The following is a 12,772-nucleotide window of genomic DNA, read 5'->3' on the forward strand; positions in this document are numbered from 1 at the left end:
GTTACAGTTTATAATAACTTGACACCTTATGAAATGCAAGTTGTTAATTACCTGAACTATACTGATCTTAAGTGTCTCTTCACTTACTGTTCATGCCACATTCAAAACTTTCAGGGTAATCCTCAAGAAATGAAGCTATATATTTTATTTAAACTAATATCTGTCTGTTCTATTTTGATACACATATACTTGTGCCAAAAAAGGAAGATTCTATTCAGTCTGACTTGAACTTAAGTTTATATAATCTTTAAACACTCAAATCAGAAATAGAAAGATAATTAAAATAAGAATACATGACAGGCACTTGGTCTTATTTATTTTTAAGGTACTTAGTGATAGATCGGGAACATGAACTGCCTTAATTGATATTTTGAGAGAGCAAAGTGCAGAAAAAACTTCTACTTCTGAAAATGTGAGTGTGGGACAAATGGCAATTATATTTACAGTGCTTGTTTTGCTTGGCAAAACCAATACTGAACTAAAAAGGAAATTTTTGCAAAAGATGTGATAAAATACCTTAACAACTTTGATTTCACTTATGACCAATAGCTAGTTTCAAATGTCAGCAAATTGTGAAATGCAGTTTATTTTGTTTTAATTGTTCTTGAGGTTTGGCTGCTCAGGTGTGAGCTGTGAATGAGAAGTTAAAGTAGTATGAAACCTTCTAAACTCCATTTGAGCAAAATTAATCTGCTTTACTTCAGAAATTGTACTAAACTGGACCATAATTTTGCTTTTCATGCACATATAGGATTGTGCCACTCTACTCCAATGACAAGTATTAGTGCCACAAAGAAATACTGTTGCATTCCACTGCTGTTTTTTTCTTACAGTTTGCATCACGTTGGGGCTTTGAAGAACTTAAGTGCTTGAAGGCATACATATAAAGCAAATCTGCAGTCAATTTAACTATATTTTGGATTAAAGGTGTTTTCTTGTACATTTTATGTACTCATAATTAGAGGTTTTGTTGGAGTGGTTTTGGTAGATATAGGTTTTCTAGGGAAATCATTCTGCTATCTGGGTTTCTTGCCAGATGGTTTCCTAATCTTACTGCATGCTGTGAGGGGTTGACTTCTCTGCTGCCCAGGATCCAACCTTATCTTTATCTCATGATCAAGAATAATACTTTGATTTAAACTTCTGGCCAACGTCCTTAGCAAAATTTGTTTGACCTGCATTCATTACTGGAGCCATAACATGTAACCATTTGTATAATGAAATACATGGAACAAAATGTAATAACTGCATCATATTGCAGTACTTTACTGTGCTTTGTATGGGGTTCTCCCAGTCACATTAAGCAAGGGCATTACTGTGCTCTGGAAAAAGCCATAAATTTATAATGCATTTTACTCATCTTTAGAATAACTTATTGCACTTCCAGTGATGCACTTCACATCTCCACAGCAAGAATTAAAAAGAGAACTCCATACATGTAGTATGCACTTCACTGATATGAGAATTAAAATTTTCTGTAACATATGCAAACTCAGCCTGCTGAAGTACTTAACTTTTCAAATTGTTTTCCTAAAATGAAAATACACACATTTTTACATTCTTCCTCTTTAATTGCAACTCTAGCCAAAGCAAATGGCAAGCCTGATATGGAGTTTTCACGTTACAGTAGGTCGGGACGCCAGGCGGTGGACACTAGGAGGCAGACCCAGTTTAGACCCAATCTAAGTCAGTTAAAAAGTGTGTAGCAAACACACCTTCATCTTTGGAACATTCAAACAAAAATGTGTTGTGTCCATATGACTAAGAATCTCCTGTGAAATGGGATACATTTCATCGCACAAAGCCAAAAAAAAAACAGACTAGTTACCAGACTAATGTATGATTTTTAATTCATGTTAAAAAGCTGAAAACCAGAAGGTCAAGTCCCATTTAACAAAAAGTGTTTACAAAAATACTATTGCAATTGGTTGACACAAACCATCATCCACTTCACAGTCAGGAGGGAGCCAGACCCTATCCCAGGGAGCAGTGGGCACAAGGCAGTATACACCCTGGATGGGACCCCAGTCAATCACAGAGCACTAGGGATAGGTTTCTCAGAAGCCATTTAACCTACCAGTATGTCTTTGAACTGTGGGATGCAACCCATATAAACATTGGGAGATAAGACCAACTCCATGAAGAAAGAACCTCAGGTGCAGAATTGAACCCAGGGCCCCACCGCTGAGAGGCAGCAATGCTAACGGCTATGCCGCCATGATGACCACTTTACACAAACCACCTCATAGCATTTATATGTTTTATACAACCTTTGTGACACAAATCTTTAAAAGATAGTAATAGGAGCAATTGCAAAGCAGTTTCTGAAATATTTTGTTTGACTTAAAGGTGTTACTTTTATATTTATATAAAATTCCACTGAGCCTAAATACAACTCAGATATTTTTTAATTGGATGTTTAAAAATAATTTTGCTTGCTGGTTCCTGTTTTTGCCTATTGAAGAGTATTCTTGCCTTCTGAAGGAATTGGGTGGAATATTTACAGTCGGGTACATGAGGTACTCAACTCTTTAACTCCTTATACACCATACTGTTTGTATTTTATAGACTCTGACATTTGTTCCAATTTCCAAATCAAGCCTCTGAGTTCTTAAAGATCATGCTTTCTGTTCTTTTCCTCTAAAGCCATGCAATGATTTTTATTTGTTCTTGCAAGACCTTTGGTTTGTCCCTTTCAATACAGAATGTATCGCTTTCAAATCAGGTCTTAAAACTAAACTTTTATACACTGGCTATTCATTTTTGATTAACTTAGTGAGATAATTAAGAGTAAATTAAAGTGGATTAATTCGGTTCTCTTTTGGGTTGCCCTTGTCTCATTTTCTTGTAATATGCCTTGAAATTATCATGAAAGATGCTGTCTGAAATAAAGATGATTAAATCAACAAACGCTGAACAGTTTAGCATCTTACCAGTATTTCTTTACTTTAAATGACTTTTTTAGAAAATAAAGTAGTGGCTGATGAGGACTGTCAGAAAGTGGTAGGGTCTCTAGAGGGTCTCTTTAGAGAGTCTAGCAGAATTTCTGGTGAACTTTGACTAGGCCTTATTACATTAGTTCTTCTACAAACCTTTCATAGATGAGGGTACATAAGTTACAGTGGCAAAATATAATGAAAATTTAAAAAGAGGAGGGCTATACTTAATGATTGATAGTCATCTTGGCAGCAGCTAGCATTCCATGGTAACGATGAAACTTAGCATCCTCAGTCCTTGAAATGTCCTCCGATTCCTTCAGTGTACGACAAAAGATAAAAAAACTGCAGCTTCTTTTTCCTCATGCCAGATTAATGAGAAAACTCACAGTGCATGGCAATAACAGCTCAGTATGAATTCTTTCATTTTTTGTAAAGTTTGTAAAGGCTTTAAAATGCAGGCCAGAGAAAAGTTAAATTTAATCCACCTGTCAATGTGGAATGTATCCAAAGGATGTGACAAAAAATATATAGGTTTGGTGAATAACTAGTCACTCATGGAGCGGTAAAGAAATGGAATTAACAAAAGAACGGTAGTGTTAATAATGCTGGAATGGTTTATCATTTTTAACACAAGTATCTTGCTATACAAATGTCTTGCTTGCGTATTTTATATACACAGGGACATTATAATTGAGCAGCAAAGTGACACAGTTGTTAGCACTGCTGCCTTGTAGCGCTGAGGCCCTGGGTTCAATTCCAAACCTGGGGTGCTCTCTACCTGGAGCCTGTATGCTCTCCCTGTGCAAATGGGCCCTGGGTATGAATATGTATCTGCTCTGAGACGGACTGGCATACTGACCAGGGTGTATCTTGCCTTGAACCCATTGATTACCAGAATAGACACCAGCTCTCCTGTGACCCTGAAATGGAAGAAGTGGTTAGAAAATGAAGATGGAAGTAATATTTAAAGAATTGTTGTTTTCCCACACATAGACATCTATTTCCAGGCATACAATGCCCATAAAACTCACCTGCAACCACAGTTTATTACAATGTAGAAATGAGTTGTAGTAATGCTTAACCAAGAGTTATTCATACTAACAAAAGCACAATTTATATAATTGCAATACCTAGCTATACAAAGATATACAGATATAGAAACTTTGCGTGCCATATAGCTACAGTATGTATAATTAGATACACGTGGTATTGTAGGCATATAAAATTGTATATACACTTACTTGGAGAATTTAAAAATGTGCCTCAGCACGTAACCTAGGCGTCATATTAGACACAAGGCTCTCATTTAACTCTCGTGTTAAAACAGTATTGAAAACATGCTTCCTACAGTTGAGAAATATTGCAAAACTAAGGCAGTTTCTCTCCACTCAAGACAGAGAAATTAATACATGTGTTTGTATACAGCAGGTTAGACTACTGCAATGCCCTACTATCAGGGAACACCCACCACTCTTTCAACACCTTACAGCAAATTCAGAATGCAGCAGCTAGAATTGTTACTAGGAGCAGACAGTACGACTATATTACCCCCATACTTAGCTCTCTTCATAGGCTTCCTGTAAGGTACAGGGTGGACTTCAAAATCCTTTTACTTATCTACTGTATAAGGCTCTCAGAGGTCAAGCACCTGTCTATCTAATAGAACTTATTAATGTATACCATCCAAGTCGCCCGCTTAGATCACAGAATGCAGGTCTTCTTCATATTCCACGGATTAATAAAAAAACAGTTGGCATTAAAGCCTTTAGTTACAGGGTGCCTAGCTTATGGAACGGTCTCCATCCCCATATTTGGGATGCTGAGTCAATCTCAGTATTCAAATCCAAACTGAAGACCTATTACTTCAGCCTAGCCTACTCACACCTTGCATTATAGCCTGCTACAACCATGGCTGCTGGTGCTGCTGTACAAGGCATTGTGTGTCTCTATTTTGGGCCACCAGGTAGATACATCTGTTCTGACCAAACTATCCTATTCTCCTCCCCACGTCTGGATGGTGCCCAGACTGGGCACCATCCGAGTTGGATGCTGCATCACTGCCATGGATCCAAGAGGGACATCGTGGATATAGAAATCGTTTAGGAGGATTTTGCTGGTCTGCAGCGATCTGCATGGAGAAATGACACACAGAAGACATGATGGATGGATTAATACCCTCATTCATTTACTTCTTGTTTTAATTGTATAATGTTAGCATGCCCAAAGGGGTTGAGCAGCCAGTTGACCTTGGACCCCTAGAAGTTTTTTTTCTCTTTACTTAGGAGTTTTTGATTCCTCTCCTCCAGTTGTCTTCTGGTCTGTTCTGTTCTGTATTCACAACACGTACGGCAACCTTGTTGTGAAAGGTGCTATATAAAAATAAATTGAATTGAATACAGTTCCCTCCAGATGTATTTATTCCCTCAGGAAACAGTGTCAAAAATACAACCTAAGAACTAGATTTGTCTTTTTTTAAAAAAACTAAAAATGTTATACAGTAAACATAATAGTTCTGTTCAGACTTTGTACAGTAATATTTGCAGGTATATTTCTCATAATTGTGATTGAGATAGGAGTAATGTCTTTGATGGATTTGATATGTGAGCTGTCAAAGTATGGTTAGCTAATCAATGCAAGAATAAATTTCAGTACCTGGGGAATAGTAGGGATAATTCCAATCACTAGAATTAGTCATCATTCTGTATTTCTCTAAACAAATTTAGATTTTTAAATTATTTCAATTATTTTACAAAGAACATGCTCCATGGCGAACTCATTCTATAATTTTTATGCATTACATAGGACAAAAACAGATAACTGTGCAGTAAAGAATGAAAAGGGAGAAACCATCACACACCAGGACAGGCGTCAGATACCGCACAGACTGATGGAGTTTGCAGAACATTAACGAATCACTCATTGGACTGTTCTGTACAATGGGATGGCTCCCACAGTTCCTGTAAAACTGTAGTTAATACATATTCCTAAAATAAACAAAAATAATTCTTCTGTTTCAACACTGGATCGTGTTATCAGCGGTGACTGTAATTCTTCACATAGCGGCGGTTTACAATAGGCTTAGAGTAAACGGACAAATCTCTGCCTCATTCTTCTGGAATCGACTCCACCCGTCGTTCTTTTAAATGGAAGCAGTTGTCTTTTCGATACACCTAATAGACACCAGCTTGTTTTTTTTTTTTCATTTCTAGCAATACAAGGCAGCAGAGCTAAATCCTTGCGCGGGCACGACTGGCAGGATTAAGGAGCTCGGATTGACGCAAGATTCACGTCTCACGCATTTACTGTACACAAGCGTGGAATGCGGGGGAAACAAATCTTAAAAACAGCTCTGTGTTTAATATGTGATGACACCAGCTTTAAATGTTATACTTAATATCGACACATTTCTCATCTTATCAGAAAATTATATCCGCCGACTCAAAGCGTTTATTCTTTCCGGGGGACGATAACTCGTCCAGCAAAAGCCTGTCGCGGTCTTGTAAGAGGTGCAGTTTTTGGCATACTTCGATGTCCAATTTAAAATAACGCTACAGCTTTTTGCCACAAGGTGGGGATCTTTCTGCATATATAACAGCACTGCATTGTCGCTACAGAAAGTTATATCCTGTGGTTCGTAATGTTTTCAGTATTATTCAATAATAGGTCAAACGTTGTCAACAATCACAACCGTGTCGATGGGAGATTTTGTACTGTAGTATTATGAACTATATTGTTCATGGAATTTTAATGATCATTTTAAAAGATTTTTAAATGCATTAGAACGAAGATCTCCAGGTCCTTTTTATATTTTATTACTCCTAGGATGCACTTCTCCATTATATAAAAGGTCACGTCATACATTAAATATAACACCCAGTAGGTATTTTACCCTTGCTTAAAAGACAAAGTTGATTCACAGCTTTTCTTTCGGTTGCGGAGATTCAATCATATTGCTGCCTTACGAAATGCACCTCTGGAGTAAAGCAAAATTAACTCGAGGACTTTAATAGCTAAAGCCTCACGTAAGTGTAATGAGACCCTAAATTGATACACAGATGTCCAGGCTGGGAATTGAACTTCAAGTTTAATGGATAGGTCACACGGACCGCTTGCAAATGCTTGCCAGGTTTTAACAACTAACAGGTCTCGTCTTTGTTACAATTTGCTAAACTTCGATAAGCCCATTTTATATGACCAATTCTCTGAAGGCTAAACAGAACTCTGCTAATTAAATCCGGCGTATTTGAAGAACTGTGTCATGCACACCTGCAAGAATCTGAGAAGACGTCACTAATGTGAATTTTATTGAGAGCCTCAGGGTTGTGATCTCGCTGTCACGGGACTGCTTAATAGATAAAATGTGCTTTGTTTCATGTACTTAAGGTGTATTATGTATTAGTGGGGGCGGTGCGGTGGCTCTGTGCCTGTGGCTGGAAGGTTGCCAGTTTGTATCCCGCGGCCGGCAGAAGAATCCTATTCCGTTGGGCCCCTGAGCAAGGCTCTTAACCCCAAGCTTCTCTCCCTGTGTATTTCATGGAGAGTGAGTTGGGGTCTATGAAAAGACCAATTCCTTATACAAGAAATTGTATATGGCCAATAACATGGTCTTATCTTCTCTTAATACATTATCTAGTACATCACTGTCTGTCATGTTTAATACACTTACATGTCCTCATTTGTTCCAAAAATTAGATGTCAACATTTCATATGGAGTGGACAGTAGTCCCTAGAAGTTGTTAAACCACGGGATGAACGTTTGGTTGAACATAAAATCTTCTCCAGATGGAGCATCAGTAGGTGAGGGGATCTCTGGTGAATGACACCTAAAGGATGTATTACCAGGCAGCATGGTGGTGCAGTGGTTAGCATTGCTGCTTCGCAACACTGGGACTCAGGAACCAATTCAGGACCTCTGATGCCATCTGGGTGGAGTTTGAAACTTCTCTCCGTGTTTGTGTGAGTTTCCTCCAGGTGCTCTGGTTTCCTCTCACAGTCAAAAATCATAGCAGTAGGTTAATTGACTTCTGGGAAAATTGACCCTGGCGTGAGTATATGTTTATGTTTGTCCTGTGATGACATGTTTAATGGAAATGGATTGTAAAAATCAAGTTTTACATGTTTAATAGAAAAAAAGTACAGATCAAAAAGAAAAGGGGAGACATGGTGGCACAGTGAGTAGCATAATCCTTTCACAGCTCATGGCTGTCAGTGTGGGGCTTGCGTGCTTTCCTCATGCTCACCTCAGCTTCCTTCCCCAGTCCAAGTTAACTGGACTCTCTGTTGTGTGTGCTTTACAATCAACAATTTTACAATGTGTGTGTCCTCTCTGAGGTGTGGTCTTGCTTTGCACCCAGTGCCTACTGGGATAAGACTGGGGTTCTCTAGAATAAAGCATTTACTAAAAAAGGATAGAAGAACAAAATAAAACAAGATGGGACACAAATTACAGGGAGCAGTTAAATAGAATGTTGCACCAGTTTAGTGAGCAAATTACTCTTCATTGTTTCTGCTCTCTCTGGCTGGTCAGGAGATCTCTGTACACATATCTTTACCCTCTTTTAAACACCTTTACTGTAGATTCAGAGGACACTGACAAATTCTCCATGTCTGGTTTACATTCTGTCTGAACACTGTGCACCTCTTCATCCCTTAAAGCTACCAATCTTTCCTCTGATATCTTACTTAGATCATATCTTAGATCATATCTCTTGGCTTTAACAAGTTCCATTAAAGTTCCGTTAAGTTCCATTTACATTCCGGGCATAAAGCCAACGTTAGGCCACACAAAACTGCATCATTTGTAAAAATACAGAAATAACACCATTGTCTCACTTGTCCCTTCAAGGCCAAAAAGAAGAACAAACCCTGCATCCCAAAACAAGAATACAACTCAGAACTAAATTTATTTTCCTGCATTGTCATGCATGCCCAAAGGTGAATGGGAATCAATCTAGCTGTTTTAACAATCCATCAACAAACTAGGAGAGAACGATCTTAGTATTCCTAAAAAACTAAGACATCAAGCTTTAATACCTATTTTATCTCCTCATTTCCCAAACTCTTTGTCCAACATGTCCATACATGTATTTTAATTCTCATTTGGATGCTCTCAAGCTTTCATTTTGTGACAAATTAAGCATTTTGTTTATTTTTTTTCTGAACCTTACTCATTGGTGATAATCTTCACTTAAATATATTTTTTTCCATATGGTATAAACACTGAATATTTAAAGTTTCGCTTGTCCTTGTAACTTTTGCACAACACTGTGTTATTAAGGGGTAGGAATTTTGAATAATTTATTGGTCTGAAACTGAATATTTTACTGACATTTCTCAGGAGTGGGAATGATTGTAGGGCTTGAGCCATATCCAAATGGTTACCAACTATTGAATATTGAACCCCAGAACACAGAATTATGCAATACTCAGAACTAAAGTGGAACCTGAAAGCATAGAGAATACATCTTAAGGAACAGTGTGGTGATGCATCCATCCATTTTCTAACCACTTCATCCAATTCAGGGTCACAGGGGAGCTGGAGAAGCAACGGACGCAAGGCAGGATACACCCTAGACAGGATGCCAATTCAAATTCATTAATAATTACAAACCAAAACACAACAGTTATACCTGGTTTAATAGGATGCATGAGCTATATGCAGTGATGGTGAAAAAAGACAGTTATTCCATCTTGTTTCTTGTTCTCTGTTTTTCCCCATTGCAGGCAACCCACATCTGTCAGAATTTCTAGATTTCCTTGTGGTATGAATGAAATCAGCACAATTCCAAGTTTGGACTTTTTCCTAACATTTTCCCCACATGCCTCATTATTGTTTATTCAGTTTGGTGAGGGACAAAGAGCTGTGATTCTAAATTACGTTCCAGTCATCAATGATAAATATATCTGAGTTGAGGCTTGGATGGGTGACACATGTGCGATCCGTGCAGGATTTGATATGTTTGTGAAACAAAAATGTTTTCTCCTTTATTTCAGGCAAAATGAGACTTACAGGTTCAATGATAAATTGGCATAGCTTTGGCATTGTGTGTTTATATGTTCTGATTGTCCAGTTTAGCAGAGTTTACACCGCCAAAATGGTAGAACTCCCTTAGGACTGCATGAGGTATGAATGTACTTTAAATAATTAGAATTGTAAAGATTTAAATACATTAACCACAGAATTCATATAGATATTAATCTAATGTCAACAGCACTAAAAAGTATACATTCATAAATGACAAAAATCATAATGAAACTTGGATAGTCACTCATTTTGTAAAGGAAGCAGATCTCTTCCTTTCACTTTACACTATGTTTTCTATGCGTGGCTCTTTTAGGTGATTTTCAGTTTTCTGATGCAAGATACTAGCTAGTTTCATTCTCTACTTGACTGTTCCTCCTTTCAAATGTTCCCCTGAGAGGGCTGGCTGTTGGACCTCTATCTTCTCCAGAGATGGCTTTTCCTTTTGCCTTGTCGATCACTTTACACCTGATTATCATGTCACTTTTTGAACTTCCTTTCTTTTCTTACCTTTCCATTTCAACATAATTTTCCTGTCTCTTTATAACCTTATATCCTCTGCTCTTTCCCTTCTTTCATCTATTCACATTTTTCTGTCCTCTCAGCTGACCCTACCTCAGTTCTATTTCCTTTCTCTAGACAAAATTCAGCTGATATAAAGTGGATTAAATCTAATTTTTACATTTCACCTCTCCTAACCAACCTCACTTGCCGTTTATGAATCTTTCTCCAGAAATCGCCATCATATCTCCTCTGCCTCGTCCTTTTCTATCCTTCTCTGTTTTTTCTTTGTTTTCCCTCTCATTATCTAACTCTATTTATTTATGATCCTTTTAAGGATCAAAACCCTACCTCTCATAAGTCTAAAACTCACTATGGCGAGTATACAAAAATTATCCCGGTCCTATAAAAAACGTAGCTGTCATTTTTTTTTACTTTTCCCTATCTTTCAGATCCTGAGTCCACAAAATCTGCAGCACAGCCTTCTTTCATTTACAAAACATTTCCAGTTTAAGACCAATTCTTACTTTTAATGATGCTGAGAAATTAGTTCATGCTTTTAACTCCTTAGCCAGCAATGCTTTGCTAGCTGGGCCGTCCAAGATATTACTTCAGAAGTTACAGTATGTCCAGAAATGTGCTAGTCAAGTGCTGGCCAAGTCTAAAAAAAATCATATTTCTCCTCTGCTGAAAGACCTGCACTGGCTACCTGATTCTTATAGAATTGACTTGAAATCTATCAGGCACTGCACAGTCTGTCACCTGTCTAATGTCAAGAGTTGTTATCCCCACATGTCCCACTTCAGTCACTTTCTTCCACTGGCTGTAGGCTTCTCAACATTTCAAGGACTTCAAATCATACAGTACATTGGGGACTGGGCCTTGTCAGCAGTAGCCCCTAGGGTTTGGAATGTGCTTCCTGACCTTATTTACAATGCACCCTCTTCTGATGTTTTTAAATCTCGCCTCAAAACCTATTTGTTTTTGACGGCCTTTCATTCTTTCTAACCCAATTCTTTAATTTCACATGTATACATTTTTTTATTTTATTCTCTTTTTTCTGCTTGCTGTACATTTTTATATGTATATTTATATAAAGTCCCTTGAGACTGCTCTGGGGTGAAAGGTTCAATATAATGTAATATATAAATCAAAAAGCTGATGTCTTTGTCACTGAGCATGCTAGACTGCTACAGCCTTGCCAGTTAATATTCTGTCCTGCACATTTAACAGAAACTGTATCTCTATTAAATTCAAAGGGTTTTATTGGCATGACTGGTGAATAAGAGTTGTCAAAGCATGTACAATTAACACTAAATTTACAGTAAAAAACATATCATTCGATATATACATACATCATGTAAAGTATCATTTGTGAGACACACTCAGTCTGTTCCTCAGGCTGACAGGAGGATCACATACTGGGCTGCCAGATCTATTGAGTTTCCTCTCCTCTCCCTTAGCAGAATCGGAAGCTGTTCTGATTCTGACAGGTGTGGGAATTCTGCGATTACATTTGTTTATTTTTCGGACGAAAGTTTGTCTAATCCCAAAGTACTTCCGTATCTACAGTATAGTGGGGCTTCTGGCACATAATGGCTGCTGAGTAACACCCAGGTTAGTGCAAGAATACAGTGGAGGATGAAATGGTTCCCCTCCTAAAAAGTGCCTTGGGAACTTTTGTTATGAAAAATGCAAATACCAGCAATTATAGTCTTATATAATTATATCAGCTTTGCATTAGTCATAAACCGACTTTAGAATGTGTTGTTCGTAATAAGTTCCTTGTAAATAGAAGCATCTACAGGCTTCATAAAAACTGTTGAAAGTACCAGGAAGGTCAATAATGAGTAGTCTTACCTCATAAATTCTATTAGCAATAATTAAAGCCACAGGGGAATTATATAGGTTCAGGAATTAATTATTACAGTTTTGCTTAACTCAAATGTCTCAAACGACATAAATAAAACAAATCCAGTTTATACTATGAATTATCTTATGGTACATTGCTGAGAACGCACTACTATCAGTGCAAAATTGGTAAGAATGTGTTGTCCTACTTTTTCACGCGAACGGCACAATTCTGGCAGCAAGTAGAACGAATTATTCTATATATTCTATATTATGCACTTAATTCGTACCAAAGGCAGAAATGTAAGAATGTCCCTGATGTTGCTGCGCAGATGGTGTATTTCAAAGTGATAAGACGGCTAAAAATAGAAGATGATGGGGTATTCACTGCACACAATGTTCACGTCATTCATTCACACTTGCGGTATCCTCGAAGCTGCTCGCTGCTGCGCAGACTTCG

Source organism: Lepisosteus platostomus, chromosome 10 (assembly GCF_059453375.1).
Source record: "Lepisosteus platostomus isolate fLepPlt1 chromosome 10, fLepPlt1.hap1, whole genome shotgun sequence".
In the NCBI taxonomy this organism is placed as follows: Eukaryota; Metazoa; Chordata; class Actinopteri; order Semionotiformes; family Lepisosteidae; genus Lepisosteus; species Lepisosteus platostomus.